The following is a 13,063-nucleotide window of genomic DNA, read 5'->3' as shown; positions in this document are numbered from 1 at the left end:
GGAGTTTAAGTCTCAGGGCAAAGCAGCCCAAGCCCACTGTACTTGAACTTTTAACAGCCGCTTATTATTAGGAGCTAAGTCTTAAGTTCAGCGCTAACTGCCTACAGAATGCCAATATTCCGCTTAAGTTTGGGACCTGCTTCTGCAGCCTTAACACCCACCAAAAAAGCTTCCGTTAATGGAAACTTTTAAGGAGTAAAAAAGGCAACGACGGCCTTTTCCATTCTCTTTTAAAAATTGCAAGATAGCACATCACAACGGTAGAACGCAGTTGTTCCCGCATGTTGACCGGGCAATAAAGGGAGAGCCGAAGCCCCGAGCCGGGTGCTGCCCAGCTAGGCGGGGGCCGGCCGGCCCCCCCTCTTCTCCCTGCGCGCCCTCGCTTCCCGTGAGCGCGGCAGGAGCCTCTCCGGCACGGGAAGGCCTGGCCACAGCTTTCATTAGAAATCACTGGAATCGGTCTTACCCGACCCATACCTTAGCTACGGTAAAGAAGAAGAAAATGGGGAGCGGGGATAAATTTACCCCCGGTGTAATTCCCGTGCGTGGTACTTCTGGAGGCACCGGGAAGCTTCTGCGTAAATGTTTACTTTTTTCACTGTCCTTGAGTGGAAATAATGTTTACGCACTCACCAAATATTACTGCTCCCGTTACTTCTTGTGCGGTTTTCCTTGCGGAAAATTACAATTTTTCTTTTCTTCAAGAAAATATCGGTTAATCCTGTAGGTTGTTTTATATTCCGGGCAGCTATTTTCATGGTATGGCATACTGTAGGGGTTTGTTTTTTCTTTTTTTTTTTCAGATTTGTTAGTTAAGGGAAAAGATAACTATCATAAACATGTCCTTCACCGCCATTGTAGGGATGTATTGCTACTTCTACATTTAAGAGTTTTAACGGTGCTATTTTTGATAAACAATTTTATGACAGTACAGGTTTTGCCTTGAACAATACAGTTGTAGTCTAGGAAACTAAACGTATCTTTCCTAGTGTTTTTATTTGTCAGAGGAATGTTTTCAATGCTCTTGTATATCTACTTCTTTTATTTAACTCATCACAGAATGAAAAATTTTGTACTATTAAGACTTGGGCAGTCTCCTATTTTTGTATGTATTAGAAGGAAATCTAAGCACGGACACATGCTTAACAACAATTCAGTCGGACACTTTATCACTGCCAAAAGCATTCGTAGAGGAATCCATCAACTATTCTGATTTCCATGCAAGTCACTTTACCATCTTCAAAAAATGTAACATTAATGGCACTCAGTGTACATACTGTAATCCTTTAAAATAATGCACATGGCAGACGGATATGTTCTCATGCATTAATAATTTAAAAGTTAATTTTAGGTACTTACTCAATATGATTAACTGATGGATCGGCAGTCTTATATGGAGAAACAGTGAGCACACTTAAAGAAAGAGCGTGCTGGAAGACAGCCAGGAGGCTGCTTGTCTGGTGGCTCAAAAATACCTGAGTTTTATGCTTCCATTTTCACTTCAGCCTTGCAGGTACCACATTGCCGTGCTACGGGTGAGCTCTGGTTTCAATAAGAAATATATGAAGCATCTTTTTACGTTGGAGTATCTGAACATTTAGGGAAGAAGCTGCGTATTTTGGAAGCCAGGAATTCCTGAAATGCAATTCTGCTGCTGCCTCACTCGCTAATGCTGGTCAAGTTATATAACTTCTCTCCTTTCACGGTTTTTTTTGAGGACACCCTGTGTGTGGCTTATTTTGTTAACAGTGGCCTGTAAGTTGATAGTCTAGAAGGGAAATGCTGCAGATGACAACGTATAACTGTTTCATTATGAGGCTAAAGAATGCGCTGGGGCAAATAGCATGAAAGGGGATGTGTACTAGGCATGTGTCGAGCGCCTTGGTCGGGCCCAAGGCGGCTGGCTCTGCGAGAGAAGGGAAAAAAAGTCTTCTGGACACCTCTCTTGCACACACACACAGGTCAAACAATGCTGTACCAGTCCGATCTACCTTTGTGCGACGCTGATTATGAAAGCACGTGAGGCAATAACGCCAGACACGTTGGTTCTAGCACCTGACAGCTATGCGCCCATCTATCTCCGAAGCCATCTCGGGCAGCAGAGATGCACACCTGCACCTCTTCACTGGACGGAAAAGCTGGACAAAAGTCTTTCAGCTGGAGATCGGAAGGAGGGAGCTTCCCTCCTCGGGCAAGACGGCAGCGCTGTCGGAGGGAGGCCGGCGCGGGGCCGGGACGCAGCAGCCCTGGTGGAGGGCAGCAGCGTGGGAACGCCGCCGGCCCTGCTTCCCGCAAGGCCAGCCCCGCAACCTGGCAGAGCCAGCGGAGACGGGCCCCGGCCTACTCACGCGCAGCACTGGCTCCGGCGCCTGGTGCGAATGATTCCTGGCACGTACAACTCGGGGAGGGTGGGCAGGAAAATCACCTGGGAATACCCCTCCATCCCCAAAAGGCAGGGCTCTGGTGCTGGGGCAGAGTGGCCTGAGCGGGGAGGAGCGGCGTTGAGAGGGGCCGGGCGCGGAGCGGGCTCCCCAGGGAAGGCGAAGGGTGCTAGCGGTGCTGACAGGCTGAAGAGGAGAGCTCAGCGCCGAGTGAAGTGGAGATGACGGAGCAAATAGCGGCTGCCGGGGCGAGGCCTGAGGCTGCCGGTGTGAGGAGGGCAAACAGTGAGTCTGCAGCAGAGCGGCACGTGCCTCTGAGAGGCTGATGTGATACAGCCGAGGAAAAGGGAGAGATTATTTAAGGAGCTGAGCAGGCAGAGCAAGAGGCGAGAACAGGGAGCAAGATCGCAACAGGGTAGAAACACAGGGACGGGGAGAGGGAGGATTGATAACAAAACACGCCGGGAAATACAGTAAAGAATGAACCACGGAGAGAGAGAGAGAACAACAAGAGCAATGAAGGTATCATGTTACACTTCAAAATACATTCGGCGGAGAGTTCAGTCGCAGTGCTTCCAATAGTTTCTGCCAATATTTACATAAATCAATCTTACGAGGAAAAGCCCTAAGATTTTTCCTGCTTCTCCTTGGACTTAATTTCCTTTTATAGTGCTGACGACTTCTTACAAGAGGTGTTTTATGCGTCTGACTGAGGGAGTATTCCTCCCTCCTTGGAGTGGAACAGATTGCCCTCGAGCCTGGGTGCTTTAAAACGGTAGCTCTTACCGAAGTATGCAACTGGAGTTACTTGCAAATAAGATTGCTTGGAGGTACGGGCAAAGCTCTGGTGATCCACGGAGTGAAATGCCCAAGGTCCCAGTGCGCCAAAGCGGGAAGCAGCGGCCCGTGGCAGTGCGGGAACCCGGTGTTTTGCGAGGCAGCGGAGCTCGCTTGCGGTTCCCACGCGCGGCGCGCTGACCGCCCCAGGGCAACCAGGGCTCTTACGGCCGTCTGGGGCAAGTGAGAACAGGGGGGCTGGAGCAGGTTAAGTTAAAAAGTCCACGCGGAAACCTATCACGCCGGGGAGCGTCCTCGCTGGTGTGTGTGCGCGCGGTTTTTTCTTTTTTTTTTTTTTTCTTTTAAACAAAACAACCCTTCTCCTTCGCGCCCCCCCCACCCCCACCCCCGACAAAAACACGTCATACGTGTCGCTGTGCACGTCTAGCAGACCAAGGGGCTTAGTTTCGGGGTTAAACGCGCCCGCGGCCGGCCGGCCGGCCGTCCCCCTCCCCGGCGGCGCGGGCAGCGGCAGCGGCAGCGGCAGCGGCAGCGGGGGGGGCGGCGGGGGCGGGCTGCGGCTGCGTGCGGCGGCGGGCGGTGCCGGGGGCGGGGGCGGGGGCAGGGCCCGGCGGGGCGGGCGCCGAGTCAGCTGGGCGCGGGGCGAGAGCGCGGCGGCGCCGTTAGCACCGGGAGCCGGCGGCGGCGGCGGCGGCAGCGCGGGCAGAAGTTTTCTGCGCGGAGCGCAGCCCCGCGCGGCGGGGGGGAGCGCGGCTCGGGCCTTTTTTTTTTTTTTTTTTTTTTTGCTGTTGTTTAATTGAGGTTTTTATTCTTGCTGTTTGGGGTTGGTTTTTTTTTTTTGGTTGTTTCGGGGTTTTTTTTTGTTTTGTTTGTTTTGAGGCGCGTGGTCCGAGAGTTGCCCCCCCCCTTTGCCCCCGCCCTTATCCCCCTTCTCCCCCGCCGCCGCGGGCGCCCGCAGGAGCGTCGCCCCCATCTCCCCGCCGACGAGGAGCTGCCGCGGCGCTGCGCGACCCTCCCCCTGCCGCCGGCCGAAACTTGGCGGGGGCGCGGCGCCGGCGGCGAGGGCAGGCCGGGCCGAGCCGGGCCGGGGAGCAGGTAAGGTGCTGCCGGGGGGGGGGGGGTGGGCGGCCGCCGCAGCTGGGGGTGGTTTGGGGGGTTGGGGGGAGAGGACCCGGGCGGCGGGGAGGAGAGCAAACTTCCTTTTCCTGCGGCCGCGGAGCCCCCGGCGGCGGCGCCCGGCCCCGTGGGAGCCGCCCGGGCACCTGGGGCGGCCGCGGGGGGAGCCGGCCCGCTGCCCGGGGCGGCCTTTCCTTGCTGATGTTTTGGGGGGGGGGGGAATCTCTTTTTTTGGTGGTGGGGGGGTGTATGTGTGTGTTTTGGGCGCGCGGTTGTTGCCGGCGCTTCGCGTGGGAGCCGCTCCGCCAAGCGCTGCCCGAGCGCCCTCTCCGTTTTGGCGAGCGGGGTACCCCGATGGGCACTCGGCAAAAATGCCCCCCTCCTTTTCTCCCCCCCCCCCCCGCTTTGCGGGTGCGGCAGCGCCGTGCGCCCGGCCGCGCCTGCTGCCGTGGACTCGGAGGGCTCCGGCTGAGCCGATGCGCCCCAAAACAGGGTCTAGGCTGGGCTGGTGGGGAGGGGGGGGCTCCCTGGTTTCTGCTGCCCGCATTTGCAGCCCCTGGAGGGCGGCGAGGCCGAAAGGCGCGTTACTGCGGTGCTGCAAGCTGCGCCCGAAACTGTGGCATCTCCCTAAGAGCAGTTTGCAGTTAATTGGTTCGGCAGATGAACTCCTGCAAAATCCTCTTGCCCGCTTCTGTCGCTTAAGGGCCAGCCCCCCGCGTCCCCGTCCCCTCATCCCCGTCCCCCCCCCCCCGCCTTTTTTTCCCTGCTCTCCTTTGAAGCCTCGCATAACTCCGCATGGAGAGGGGGGTGGGAAGTGCTGATTCAGCAGCCTGGAGCCCCGCTCCGGCTGAAGTGGTGGTCTGCGTAAAACGTCTCGATCTGTTGAAGCGGGAACATGTGTTGCTGGTATGTCGAAGCAGCCTTGATCAGGTTTTATAAAAACAGCCTTGCGAATGCGGTTTACTTTTCCCTCCTCTATATTTAAAAAAAAAAAAAATCGGGGTGGTAGTGGGGGAGCTACCAGCAGTTTAGATGGTGAGAGAGGGATATGAGGGTAGCTACCGTGTTAAGTTATGCTTCCCAAGGGCAGCTGAAATTGTGTTGCCTCATAAAGGTGCTGAGCAGTTACTCATTTTAACAAAGATTTTGCAGGCTATGTGGTGATGAAGCCTTAACAGTTTAACTTGATTTATTCCTGCATCTGAAGACTAGTTGTACTTACAGCACTAGAAAAGGTACCGAGAAGGGCAATAAGGCTAATCCTAGGATTAAAAGGAGTGAGTTATGAGGACAGGTTAAAAAAAAAAGTGTACGGAGACTAGAAAACCTGAATGGGAAAAGGAAGTATGCTTGAAACATTAAAGGACAGGTCTGGCTGCGCTTTCTGATCATTTGGGGGCTGGAGAGGGTTGGGGAGGGGTCAGTGGGATACTCTATGCGTGGGATGCATAAAGCAGAAGACTTACCTAGCAGTAGAGTAGAGGAGGGAGAGCTATTCAAGAACCATGTTCCTCAGCCTATCTTTGTACAGTTATATGCTAATACCAAGGCTGTTCTGGTTTAGAGAAAGAAAACCCTAACTCCTTAAAATTCTGCACAACACAGAGCAAATGATAAAGCCTGAAGAGCAATATTTGGTAGCCTTATTTCAGAGGGTGAATTGACAGAGCAGCAGACCTGACGCTTGCCCCCCAGTGATCATTTTACCATGTTCTCCTCTGATTTATTTTCTTCACTTGCACTTTATTTGTTCTTAAAGTAGGTCTTGTTTGCCCTGGCTAGGTATTAAAGATCTTGCGGTACTTCCATGGTTTTCCTTGGTTTTGTTAATCAAAATATCCCCTCCCTTAGTGCTATGTGAGAGTTGGCTTTCATCCTCAGATCCAGGTGTGGCTGTATTTCAGTAGTGTGTTTCTATTTTATTAAATCATGTAGTCCAAAAGCACTGCCTACATGTAAAATGGACCTCTCCATTTCAGTTCTGCTTAAGAATACGCCATGTATTCTATGAATAAAATGAAAATTTTTGCAGCCCTCTCTCTTGCATGTACTTAAATGACTCTGACTCCGGCAAGAATTGTCACAAAGGTTTTTAGGAATCTTTGGTCATATTCTCAACTGCACTCTGGGTGTAAATGGGCTAAAAGTATCTGGATCTCTTCAGCAAAGGGATTCTTCCAGCGCGCGGGGAGTTCCCAGCTGGCAGAGGAAAGGCGTAGCTGGGTCATGTGCCATTTCTGCCAACAGCATGCGAATATTGCGCTGGGAGTTTGTTTTCTGACAGTACCAAACTAGCAGATGTCCCTCTAGACTGCGCGGCACAGGCGGTTGCCTTGTGCACGCTTAGCCGTGGCACCGGGGTGCCGGGGGGGCTCCCGAGTAGTGTTGCACTGAGGAGGACTTATCTGTCACTCCTCTTCTCCCTTCTGCCATGCTCCTATGCATGTCGGGTGTAGAGGTTTACAGTGACAGTGCTAAATGATTTGTAGGCAATTTTTTTTTTTCCTTAGACTAGCTGAGCTCTTTCTTGGGAAGTAAGGTGTGGGGAAAATGCCCACAAGTGCTTCTTTAGAGATCTGGTAGTGCAGGAGTCTCGGGGGACGGGGTGCCTTCTAGTGGTACCCATTTTTAGGATGCACTTCAAGTATTTGAGCAAAACTTTCATTGATTATAACGCATGCTGTGGTGCAAAACAACCTTGACGGTGTCTGTTTGGTATTCTGTGGAAGCCTTTGTGAGATATGCTCACGCAGGTTTCAAGCAAAGGCTTTAGGAGTGGGTCCTGGACCTGAACAGGCACTGGCAGTCCTGAATCCCTTGACTTTTTTTACCCTAAACCTCTGTTTACTGTATTAGTGGGGATGCATGAAATGCTTTTCTTCATTTTAAGCCAGTAGTTCTGCAAGAGCTAGAACTAAGGAAGCATGCTTTTCTCTGGATTTATCTCCTGATTAATTGCCTTTAAAAAAGCTGTGAGCTCTAACTGAGCCATTTCTGTCTCCAGTATTTTCTCAGCTACAGGGTACTGTTGCAGGTTCATAGTGTAACGTTTCTTGCATGTGCCCACCTGATCTTGTGTTTTCACAAAAGAAAGGATATAACTATTCTGAGACCTCTGCCTCTCGTCAGATTTGCATACAACTTGCCAAATGGGTTGGCCACAGTGTGATTGCATAAGCCTCCTTCTGTAGGAGAGCAAGCTAAAATAAGCATTATTTTTCTTGGAAACTGGACATGCTCTTGGATGTGTCCAGAATTTAACGGTTGTGACTCTTCACCTGAGAAATCTAGGAATGGAAACCTTTTTCCTAAAAGGTGAAACTCCACATTGTAGGCAGCATTACGAGGAATGAAGTTTCCAAGAAACCCATTTATAAGCTTTGAACTTTCTTTATGGCTGTGCTGTCCTTGCATTGCCTCCTTGTCAGGAGATCGTTTTGCAGTCTAAACTCAGACATGGCAAAGTAATGTTATTTCCCTTTATTTATATTCTCCCAAACCAGAGATTGTTAGGAAACAATTAATTTCAGGTAAGCAGATGCCACATCATTGCCTTTCTTTCCTTGTACTTGTTGAGCTGCTGCACTTCTGAACTTGTCCAGTGCCAGGTCTTGTCTTTTCCCATGGCATCTGTTGAAATGGATTATCTTTTTGGATAACGCTTCTCCCATTAGCTCAGTATGGCTCCTTCGTTGCTTTTCACATGTGAGGGGATTATCTAAGGAAACCAGATTCCACTATGAGTACAGCATAAAAGGAAATTGTTGATCACATTGAAACATACTGTCTGCATATGCTAATCTCTTCAGAGATGAAGCAACCAGGGTAGCCTGGCATTGTGAGATCTGGTTGGATATATATTATGAGCCCTTTGCTGGCATGTTTTATTCCACTGGGCACCGTCTCTTCAATCAGATGTTTGAGAGAGAAGCATTACATTTTTCATAGAGATACGTTTCTCAGAAAGTGGTTTTGGTTGTGGTTTCTAGCAGCTTTTGGACTCGTGAGATGCACAGGAGCATGGAAGACTGAAGGATCCGTGAAGTGAGTCACCACCATTGCCAAGTTATCCTGAAATTCTAGGAGATATTCACATCCGCACTGATGTGCCTGAAAACTCATCTCCCTCTTTGATTTCCTGGGATCTTTCACAAGTCCCTGGTGGATCAGTTCATGCAGTCCAAATGAATGCAGCTATTGACTGAAGGCCCTGCAAATTCAAGCCCTCCATTAGACTAGTGCCCTTGTGAATGTGTCCGTCTTTCCTGATCCCTGCAACAGGGAAGACCAATGATTCCTGTTTAATGGTGAAGAGCCATTGGAAAACACCTGTTGGAAAAACACTCTCTCTGACGAGTGAGATGTTGAGATCCTGGTGAGTCAGGAACAAACATATAGGCAGAATCAATCACATGAGTTCTTCCAAACGAAAAATTAATGCTTTGCTACAGGCCAGGAGAGCTTTTAATGAAACCTGCAGGTTGTGTGGGGAGATCCAGATTATCAGTCGTGAATGGCTACAGCGGAATTGAACGCTGGGCATCCCAAAGGTTGGTTGTTCAGAATGAGCGATCTTCCTAGCTGAGTAGGAGACCTTCTCCAGCAGCATGGATTTGCACTGTTTATACCTCACCAGTAAGTAGTCTGAGCTTCTCCAAGAAGCTTAATTTCAAGATTTAGGAATCTAAGCCTGCACACCTCAAATTTTGAGGAAAAACCTCATTTATTCTATCTGAAGAACCAAAGAGGGGAAGAAGAAACTTTCTCAGATTTAAAATAATATGAGGAGGTTTTTTTCCCTGTTATCTCTTTCTTCTTAACTAATTTGAAAGCAGCTAGCCAAATATTAACTAGAAGTTTAACTGCAACCAATACAAGCAATAAATGCCTGCAGTAAAATTAGTGTGGGAGACCCTCTTCCTTGCTGTGAAGCCTTTCAGAAACGTTTAGTAAGTCGCTTTTGCGAAGTCATCAACACGCGTCTTTGAATATCAAAAGATAACTTGGGGAAGAGGAAAATGTGAAGTAAAATTACGGGTTGTGTCCAGTTTGTAGAATGCTAGACTAGATCTGGCATAATCTAGGCACATGGCGCGAAGTTCTGCTTCAGTGATAGTGGGGGAAATGAACTCTCTCTAGCTGGAAAGAGGTGAAACGCTTCTTTTTCCTCTTGGAACTCTTTGCAGCATTAAAGGCTGTTGGCTTTGAGGTGATGCTGGTTCAGTGATGATGGGATAAGTGTTATTTGCTAGAATAGGTTGACCTCTTTTTAGAGAAAGGATCAGTAAGAAATTGCCCCGTTACCACAGGAAGGTAGTGGAACAGACTGTTCTTCCCTGGAGTGAGCATGGGAGGAAGGGGGGCTGCAAGTGTTAATCATGTGGTGCAGCGTTTTTCTGAAAGATGTTTTGGGGCTATATTCTTTGGGTGCAGAAACAACAAATGTGGCAGAAGAGTTTATGTGGAGCATCTCGACAGTCGCCGCGTTCTGTTCTTGCTGGCTGATACTGTTGAATATCTGCGGAAGAAATGTGGTGTCCTATTTCTGTTGTGTTCTTTTGTTGGGCTTCAGGGGAAGACTGCAAGAGGCTTTCCCATTATCTTACCCTCCTGCTGTTAAGCTGTCATCCTTTGACCACCAGCAACAAGTCTGAGCAGCTATGTTGATCTTAATGCCCAACAGTTGCATTAGCGTTAGAATATGAACTACTGGACAGTCCTGTTGCTCAAGCAGCGCTGATCTATTCAAACAATGTATTTCTCAGTCTGTTTGAGCTTTTTCAGAGGCCAAAGCCAATGAACATGGGCAAATTCCAAAAAGGCAGTTTTACACAAGCAGGTCATGATGAATGGGGTAATTGTAAACACATGGTTGGTTAAACCACTAGCAAACCAGTCTCTGATTCTTCCCAGCCTCAATCAATGCCAGCTTCTACTAGTTCTCAACAGGACAAAAATAGGAAATGACTTTCCTGGCAGGCAAACCGTAGAGGAAATGCCATGCCACCCCCTTTGAATAAACCTATAGCAGAGTGGGACAGAGCAGCAGTAGAGATTTTTACATTTATTTGACAAAGTAAATTCAGAGCAAAGTTCTTAAAAGCGTCCTTCAGTCTCACTGTTACATAGGAGAAACCTGGGTGACTGCTGTGAAGCTGAGCCAGTGGCTGCTGAAGGGTGGATAATACTCCATGACGCTGCTATCATTCTTCCATTATGTATCCCTGGTGAGAAAATCAATTAGGGAGCATCTCCAAGTCTGTAGACTTTTTTCATGGTGGAGATTAGCACTTGATGAACACTTGGAGACTTCTTTCAGTGCCTCGAATCTCAATTCTGTGTTTCTGATGGCTTAGTGAAGTGGCTGCAGCCCTGGCATAACTGTTTTCGTCGGTTCATAGCACACAGTACATTTTCAGCAGCTCCTTTTTCTTTGAGTGATTATTTCTAGGTATTTTTCAGATGCTAGTTTCATTGTGAAACCAGGGGGAAAGGAAGCTTTGAAATACTTACCTGAATCTGTTTCACCGTATATATTCTCCTTACGAAATGATTTAACACTTTGACATGTTCTTGACTGGGAAGTTGCAACCAGCCTCTATCTTTGTGCATACTTCATACATTGGTAGAGTGCTTCAGATTTCCAAATTGTCTGGCAGCAGGGATTTGGTCCCTTTTCTAAAGGAAAGGAATAATAGAAAATTTTTCCCGGATCTTGATTTTAATGGAAAACAGCAGGACAAGATAGTTCTGCTTTGGAAAGGATCAGGCCAGACGTTTTTGAGAGCCAAAATAAAATGGATGCTTGTTTTCTTTCTTGTCTCCTTCTATTCCCCTGATGTTAACTTCAGCCAAACGGCAAGGTACAGCCTCGGAGACGAGAACATCCGCTCTCCCTGAGTGGGAATTGGGAAGAGGAGAGTGAGGAGGACTGGAGGGAGGGTTAAGTCTATCGATTGGTGTTGCTCACTGTGCTGTTAAAACTCTGAGCATCCTTAGAGAGGATTGGATAGTTTTTATTCTATCCAAACACAAGTGTGGAATTTAGCCGGAAAGCTAAAAATTCAGAAGCTTGTGATGTTTTAGTCTTGTGCCAATGCCTTTCTTAAAACGCTTGCTTTCCCTTCTGGCTCGAGTATTAAAGTCCATTTAGGAGAATGTTAAGGGAGAAATGTGTATTACAAGGCCATTGACTCTTCTCGAATTAATGTCTTATGGGTGATCATTCTTCATCCTAATAGCTGCTTGTGCTGACATCACCCGAGATGTCAGAGAATCATGTCAGAATTCGAGCCTTGATGTTTCGCAGAACGATGGCTCGAGTGCCAGCAAACCCTTTCTCTGTGTGTCAGGTTGCTTTATTTTTCCTGTCCGGCTTTAACTGTGGTGTTCCAGTTGCTGTGCTTTGTCACAGCAAGGACTGTAGTAAACAATTTCCAAAAAAAAAGGGTGTTTGTGCAGCACAGTTGCGATGGCAAAGTATTTATCTACTTACCACTAAATTTTATGCTGGAGGCAGATTCACCATAAAGATTTATACTCTAGATAAAGAGGTATGTTTTTAACATGACTTTCAGAAAAGGGCTCATCAGCTGTAACAGAGTTGGATTTTTCATTTTCTGTGGTGATAAAGGTATTTCAGTCCAGGAATCATGAAATACGGAAAGTTGAGGCTGAAAGTTACTTTTCTCTTTTTCTGTTTGCTGGACACCGAGACTGAATCCTTGTTTTAAAATGATGGTTCTTAGTGAAGATCCTCTCTTAAGGGAAAAGCAACCAAATGGCCCGTCGTTATTCTCTGAAGCTGACCAGAAAAGAAGAATGTCACAGATCATATATATGATTTTCGTGAACTGATAGTTTTTAATATCCTTACCTAGTAGGATATATTTATGGCTGTGAGTAATGACATTTAACATTTCAGAGGTTTCAAAAGAGGTATTGCTTTTGTTTTCTAAAAGGCTTCAGGAGACCTGGGCGAGGAAGCCATGAGATGAGCTGTAGGAGAGCAGTGGGTTGCTGGCATATCCAGTCTGTGCGAAGACTTGTTTTAAGTTCAACTGTTCAATTTAGTCTGTATTCAATATGCGTCTTTTGTTCTAGAGCTGAACACAAAAGGGCAGAAAAAAAATCTCTTTGGAATGTCTTGCTAGCAAAGAAGGATTATATTGTTCACACACGGAAAGTCGGAGTTCTTGGAAAGAATATTTCAGCTGATGCTGTGTATGGCAGGCTGAGCTCACGTGTGTGATAACACTTGCAGTGCTTAGTTGAGTTGGGGTCAGGCAACTTCCCCTGCCTCTTGTCCTTGGCAAAATAGCACTGCTGATACAGTGTTTGATAGGAAGATGGCACTGCAAGATGCCTTGCTAATCTTAGCTGTAGCTAATTTTGGTAAACATAATTTATCACGGTTTACTCGCAAGCGGTTCAACTCTTCTTCCCGTTCTTGGGAAGAATTTTCTGATAGATGTCTCGAAAATGGATGGTTTTGAAGGCAAGATGACTGAAGGAGCAGAGTTTTAGATCTGCTTATGTTATTCTTGCAGAATTTCTGGGGCCCTTACTGTCTAAACCTTCCTGTCCAGGTTTGGCCACAAGGTCTATCTCTTTTAAAACTTTGGATGTGCTAAGCTGATGTTTCTGTAGACTATGAAGTCATCTATCAGGTCAATTTGGCAGTTCTCTGTGGACTTGCAGGGAGACAGCAAGTATACAGCCAGAAGCGATACAAATCCTTTTTTTTTTTTTTTTTTTTTTTTTTTTTA

The 13,063-nt window shown here is 47.7% G+C and overlaps 1 protein-coding gene across 2 annotated transcripts in view; it reads left to right on the top strand.

Annotated features, from left to right (window-relative positions):
- The first annotated feature begins 2,654 nt into the window (after nucleotides 1-2,654).
- GRB10 (growth factor receptor bound protein 10) overlaps nucleotides 2,655-13,063 on the top strand; it is a 157,811-nt gene continuing 147,402 nt past the window's right edge. The window contains exon 1 of one of the 2 annotated variants that reach the window (XM_068936135.1): nucleotides 2,655-2,903. The gene's annotated coding sequence lies outside the window, so the exon portion shown is untranslated. Of the gene's footprint in view, nucleotides 2,904-3,849; nucleotides 4,275-13,063 lie in introns of those variants that run through there. The other variant, XM_068936133.1, reaches the window with a different exon arrangement.

The sequence above is a fragment of the Struthio camelus genome, chromosome 2 (assembly GCF_040807025.1).
Source record: "Struthio camelus isolate bStrCam1 chromosome 2, bStrCam1.hap1, whole genome shotgun sequence".
NCBI classification, from domain to species: domain Eukaryota; kingdom Metazoa; phylum Chordata; class Aves; order Struthioniformes; family Struthionidae; genus Struthio; species Struthio camelus.
This window is presented reverse-complemented; position numbering and strand designations above follow the sequence as displayed.